This window comes from Myotis yumanensis, unplaced genomic scaffold (assembly GCF_028538775.1).
Source record: "Myotis yumanensis isolate MYYU_CA2020_CCGP unplaced genomic scaffold, mMyoYum1.0.hap1 SCAF_1, whole genome shotgun sequence".
NCBI classification, from domain to species: domain Eukaryota; kingdom Metazoa; phylum Chordata; class Mammalia; order Chiroptera; family Vespertilionidae; genus Myotis; species Myotis yumanensis.
This window is the reverse complement of record NW_027223752.1, coordinates 173149029-173155160: the sequence shown is the minus strand read 5'-3', so window position 1 is coordinate 173155160 and position 6132 is coordinate 173149029. Positions and strand designations below refer to the sequence as shown.

General features: G+C 45.9%; 1 pseudogene; it reads left to right on the top strand.

The window, feature by feature from the left end:
* The first annotated feature begins 3138 nt into the window (after nucleotides 1–3138).
* LOC139022095 (CDC42 small effector protein 1 pseudogene) lies at nucleotides 3139–4195 on the top strand (annotated as a pseudogene).
* The last annotated feature ends 1937 nt before the right edge of the window (nucleotides 4196–6132 follow it).

The window sequence follows — 6132 nt, the reverse complement described above, 5'->3', positions numbered from 1 at the left end:
GACTGCGCACAGAGACCACAAGGGGGTGCACCAAGAAAGCATAAAAGATGCGGAGACAAAAAAACATGACAGAAATGGAGGATATGGAGCTAAGAATCGCAATTTTGAGGGCTTGCCATAAATTTGTGCAGAGCCTCACGAAAACTAATGAGACCCTCGATGCTACGATAAAGAAATTAGAAAGTAAGCATACACGGACTGAAATAAAGAATATTATACCCAATAGCAGACCAGAGGAGTGCAAGAATCAAACCAAAGATTCGACAAAAAACACCCAATTGGAAAAGCATAATGAAAAAAGAATCCAAAAGTGTGAAGACAGCGTAAGGAGCCTCTGGGACAGCTTTAAGCGGACTAATATCAGAGTCATTGGAGTCCCAGAAGATGAGAGACAGCAAGATATTGAAAACCTATTTCAAGAAATAATGGCAGAAAACTTCCCCCACCTAGTGAAAGAAATGGACTTACAGGTCCAAGAAGCGAAGAGAACCCCAAACAAAAGGAATCCAAAGAGGACCACACCAAGACACATCATCATTAAAATGCCAAGAGCAAAAGACAAAGAGAAAATCTTAAAAGCAGCAAGAGAAAGAGGCTCAATTACCTACAAGGGAATACCCATACGACTGTCAGCTGATTTCTCAACAGAAACTTTGCAGGCCAGAAGGGAATGGCAAGAAATATTCAAAGTGCTGAATACCAAGAACCTACAACCAAGATTACTTTATCCAGCAAAGCTATCATTCAGAATTGAAGGTCAGATAAAGAGCTTCACAGATAAGGAAAAACTAAAGGAGTTCATCACCGCCAAACCAGTATTATATGAAATGCTGAAAGGTATCCTTTAAGAAGAGGAAGAAGAAAAAGGTAAAGATACAAATTATGAACAACAAATATGCATCTATCAACAAATGAATCTAAGAATCAAGTGAATAAATAACCTGATGTACAGAATGAACTGGTGACTATAATGAATCAGGGACATAGAAAGGGAATGGACTGACTATTCTTGGGGGGGAAAGGGGAATGGGAGATTCGGGAAGAGACTGGACAAAAATCATGCACCTATGGATGAACTCAGTGGGTGGGGAGTGAGGGTGGAGGGTGGGGTGGGAGCTGGAAGGAGGGGAGTTATGGGGGGAAAAAAGAGGAACAAATGTAATAATCTGAACAATAAAGATTTAAAAAAAAAAAAGAAAAAAAAGAAAAGAAAAAAAAATACATATATATTTTATAACTTTTAGAAAATATGCAAAAAGAATATTAAAAATAAAAATCAATCTCAATCTTCTGACCTAAAAATTAACCTGGTTAACATTTTTATATATTTCCCTAATTTTCCCTGGTGCTTTTTCATGGTTGTGATTATAGTTATTATTTTATAACATAGTTTTTCTTGGTTTGAGTTTCCTAGCAACAAATCCTGAACTATACATTCAAGAGCACATAATTTACTTTGAAGGTGACCCCAGGAAACACCAGTAGGAAAGCAGGGAAGAGATACAGGAAAGAGGAACGTTCCAGTCACTATTGCTGTGAAACAAGTAACTCCTTGGTTGTATAAAACAGCACCTTTATATTTTGCATAGAATTTTGCGCATCAGGAATTTGGAAAGAGCTCAAATTTGAAATGTCCTCTGAGCCTTCAGGCATTTGAAGACTCTCTGGGCTGCATGTCCCAGGTGGCCCACTTCCATGCCGCAGTTAATGCTGAGGGTCTGCAGGGAGCTCAGTTGGGTCTATGGACCAGAACATCTGCACGTGGGCTCCCCCACACAGCAGCCTGGGCATAGTCAGACTTCTTACCTGGTGACCGGTTTCCCCAAGACTGAGTGTCTGAGAGAATCAGTGGAAGCTGATGGCCTGTTATAGTCTAGCTTTGGAAATCATATGGTGTCGATACTGCCATACTATTTTCATCAAGGCCATCACAAGCCCACAAGGGGAGAGGACATTGATCTTACCACTTAATGGGAGGAATGCCAAAGACTTTGGGGCCTTTAAAAAAATCATTACAGGAAGGAAGCCAATAAATGTATAATTAATCCAATTGGCACCGTGTTGCAACTGGAGCTGAGTTCTGCTGGAGAACTTTTAGAAACAGTCTAGAAAACATCTCACAATCGTCCCCAAGGAGGGCTGAGGAAGCTAAAGTATTTGACCATAAACTTTCCATTCGTAGTGGTTAGGGCTGGGAAGTTTGAGGAGGAAGGACTAATTTCCCTGGGATTTGATGGGCATTCCCCTAGCACTGACTTCTAGCACTGACTTCTGGCCAGAGAGCCTCAGGCAGGGAGCTCCATGTGGTCACAGCAAACAGCCTTTCAGGAACAGAAATCTGCACAGAGATGCATACTAAGGGGTTCTAGGATGCTGCTGGCAGTTTCTCCTACAGCGTATCTGAGGCATATTTCCTTGCCAGTGAATAGTCCCTGTGACAACTTTTAATGGCTACACAGGTATTTTGTTGTTTAACATCTCTGTGCATAGAACTGAGGGATAGGGGGGAAATCATGTCACCGTGTCAATTAAAGCCACTACATTTTCTCTAACTTTAGACCACCAATTATTCATATTTCTAATTTTCCTCAGTTTGCTCCCTTGCTTTACACCAAACTTTCACCTCTTCCTATGATCTCTTTCCAGTTGCACCCCTTTTACTCTAGGCAGATAAACTATTCTGTTTCAGTGACAAAATAGAAGAAATCAGATGATCAACCTCAACGATGTCCTTTCCTACCTACCCATTTTTCTACATCCAATCCCTTTCTCATTCCTTTTCTTCTAACCTCAGAAGGTAAGGAGTCCCTCCTTCAGTTCTAGACCAACCCTCATCCTCACTTCCTCTACATGAATCCCTGCCCCAACCCCACCTGAGTTCTTCCTGCCTCCTCCTATCCTACCTTCTTACTTCTCCTCTCTCTACCCTTTCTTTTCAACCTCTCACCCACTCTTTGTTCCTCCTCTCTTCCCTATTAACATGTCCAAGGCTTTCTTCAGGCTAAAATCACACGCCCTTACCCCTCTAGCAATTGTATAATTTCTCTCCTCACTTCCCATTCATCCCAGGGTGCACTGCATTTGAGCTTCTGCCTCTGCTGGTCTTCTGCACTTGCCATCGTCACCCACCAACAGCCAATGGCCCACTCTGGAGGGTAAGTCCTCGTTCCTGGTTCTTAGCCCCCTGCTACTGATGAGTCACCGGGAGCCTTCCTCCTCTTGCTGAAAGCTCTGTCCTCTCGGCCTCCATGACTCTGACTCTGCACTCTCCTGGTCAACACACCCTAAGAACATTCTTCTTCCTCTTGCTGGCCACCCTTCCTTTGGCTAGTCCAACATGTTGCTGTTCCCTGTCCTGTACTTGCTTTTTGTCTTTAGTTTCTCCTGACGTGATCTTATCCTCTTTCATGTCCCCAATTATAAGGCTACAATCTCTTGTCTAAAACCCTTGGGGCCAGAGCCCCACCTCTGCTGGCCTGCTCTCGGCTCCCCACCACACCGAGGAGCCAGTCCGGGAACTCCACACTGGTGGGCATCGAGCAAGAGCCCCGCAACAAGCTCTAGCCGGGCGCCTCAATGCCGGAGCAGAGCAGGGTTCCAAGCCTGAGGAAGACATAATCTTGTGCCTGCCTGCCCACTTCACTCTCTGGCTCTGCTGGTCTCTCAGGATCGGAGACACTGGCCTTTACTGCTCATCTAAGGGTTCCGAGGACTCTCCTTTCTCTAGCCCCGTCCTGCGGAGTGAACCCAGGGTGTTGTGACACCTGAAGGGAGTGACGAGCAGGTGGTCAAAGCACCTGAGCAAGAGCCCTCTGGGGCCTCAGGCGGAAGAGTGAAACTGGAACCATCCAGGAACACGGGTGAATTTTGGCACAAACTGGGCTGCTGTGTGGTAGAGAAACCCCAGCTGAAGAAGAAGAGGAGACGGATCAATCGGACCATGATCGGGGAACCAATGAATTTTGTCCACCTGACTCACATTGGATCTGGGGAAATGGGGGCCGGAGATGCACTTGCCATGACAGGTGCTGTTCAGGAGCAGATGAGATCCAAGGGAAACCGAGACAGGCCATGGAGCAATTCTAGGGGCTTGTAGCTCCAACAGGAATGTTTCTGCTGTCTGAAGTCTCCATTCTGTGCCCAGCCCAGAAGAGATGCTGCCTCCACCAGATCCTCCGAGAATCAGTGTCCTCAAGGCCCCTTTTTTCCTTCTCTGCCTGATAGTGCCTCAAAAGACTTGGGAGCTGGACTCCCTCTACTTCCTCTGGCTGTAGCCCCTCCTGGAGATGGGGTCAAGGCAGCAAAACTGACCAAGTAGATACTGGCTGGCCAGAGGAGCTCAGCTGAAGCCCTGCACACTCTCAGATCTGAAACAAGAGTTTCTGGAAACCTGGAATGAGTTCCCTCCTCCTGAATGACAGTCTGGGTGCCACCAGTTTTTAAACTATTAGCCTGGAACTCCTTGAATGGCAGGTGGGTGAGGTTACCAAGCTGGAGCTGGCTTTGCTGTGAAGCTCCCTACCCCTCTGCCCTTCTCCTTCCTTCTGAATGAACTGAAGCAGACGTCAAGCAGGGGCTGGGAGGGTGACCACTGCCTAGTCTACTCTCTTTAAATCTCAGAACTTAAGCTCACAGGTCTTCAATTATCTCTGCTAATGTCAGCGTCTTTCTCTAGTTAGGCGTCTAACCCTGTTTCTGGAGCATTGCTAGCTCCCCAATATCTTTCCTTTTTAAAAATTAATTAAAAGTTAAATTTAAGATGCATTCTCTTAATTACCCCCACCCTGCTACTACCTCTGTCCTTACCCTCAATCCTGTTAGAAACCTTATTGTTTCCCATTGAATACGACTTAAGTTAAGAAATGGATCTTACCCTGATGACATTCCAGTTAGGTCTTGGGGACCTGGCCTGCCCTCTGCTAACCTCCCTGCTGGCCCAGGTGAGAGGAGGAAGAGAAGGAAAAGGAGGAAGAGAGCTGGAGAGAAATCCAGATGGCAGTGAAACTAGGAGTTATGTCTCAGGTGGACTTCCTTCCTGACCATGGAGGATGGAAGGTGGGGAGATAAATTGGTTGAAAACAATCATCTGGGAGTTTAGGAATCTTACAATCCTCACAACCTGGGAGCAGGGAGACAGAGAGCAAGGTTTCTCAGTCTGGACACTTTTGACATTTGGGACTGGATAATTCTTAGTACTGGGGGACTGTCCTATGCATTATAGGATGTTTATCAGTGTACCTGGCCCACCCTAGTTATCACACCCCAAAATGTCTCCAGACATTTCCAAGTGCCTTCCAGGGGGGCAAAAGCGCCCCAAACTGAGAGCCAGTGCTCTAGAATTAACATAGTTTTCTCTTAAGTGATTTTTATCCCCCACCACACTCCTATCCATCCCATTGTTCATCCTAAGCCTGAGCCTTGATGAACTAGCACCCCTGTAAAGTAGGCTTGATAATCTCCAAACAATTCTTTATTGATTGTGTTGCTTGTGCTTGCATGGGTTGCTTGTGATGGACAGGCTTTTCCCTTCTTGCTTGGTGGAGGAGGGGTTCTTGCAGTGGTGGTATTGGGGAAGGGAGGGAGAGAAAAGCAGTAGAGCCATAGACACCCCAGCGCTCTTCTTGAATTTGAAGCTCTATTTCTGTGTCCTAGCCCTGGAACCAGACACAAATAAGACTCAGGGAGTTTTGTCTGAAGAACTCCCCACCTGGCCGAAGAGTCTGCTTTGGGTGGGAAAGTAATGGAGGAGCAGGGTCTTCAGGCACTTTCCGTTTTCTCAGGTGTGTTTTGTCCTGCCCCCTTCCTTGCAGGGAGATTAGGAGGCAGAACAGGATAGATGAGCTCCTGCCTGCTCTGTGTCCAGAACACAGGGGTCTCTCAGTAGCTCAGTAACAGGAAGCATGATGGTGGTGGGTCAGGATGTGGGAATGAGGATCCACTCTGCTGATTCCTCCACCTATGAAGTTTGTCCCCACCTACAGTGACTGAGGTTCTAAGTTTTTCAAGTTTCAGTGCATTTCCTAAAGTGTTCCAGGATCTAGGATTGCTCATAGAGATAGCATTCCAAATCTACTCTGTGCCAGCCAAGCTAGTTGCTCTGAAAGTAGTTCATCTTGTTGTCCCAAAGTAGCT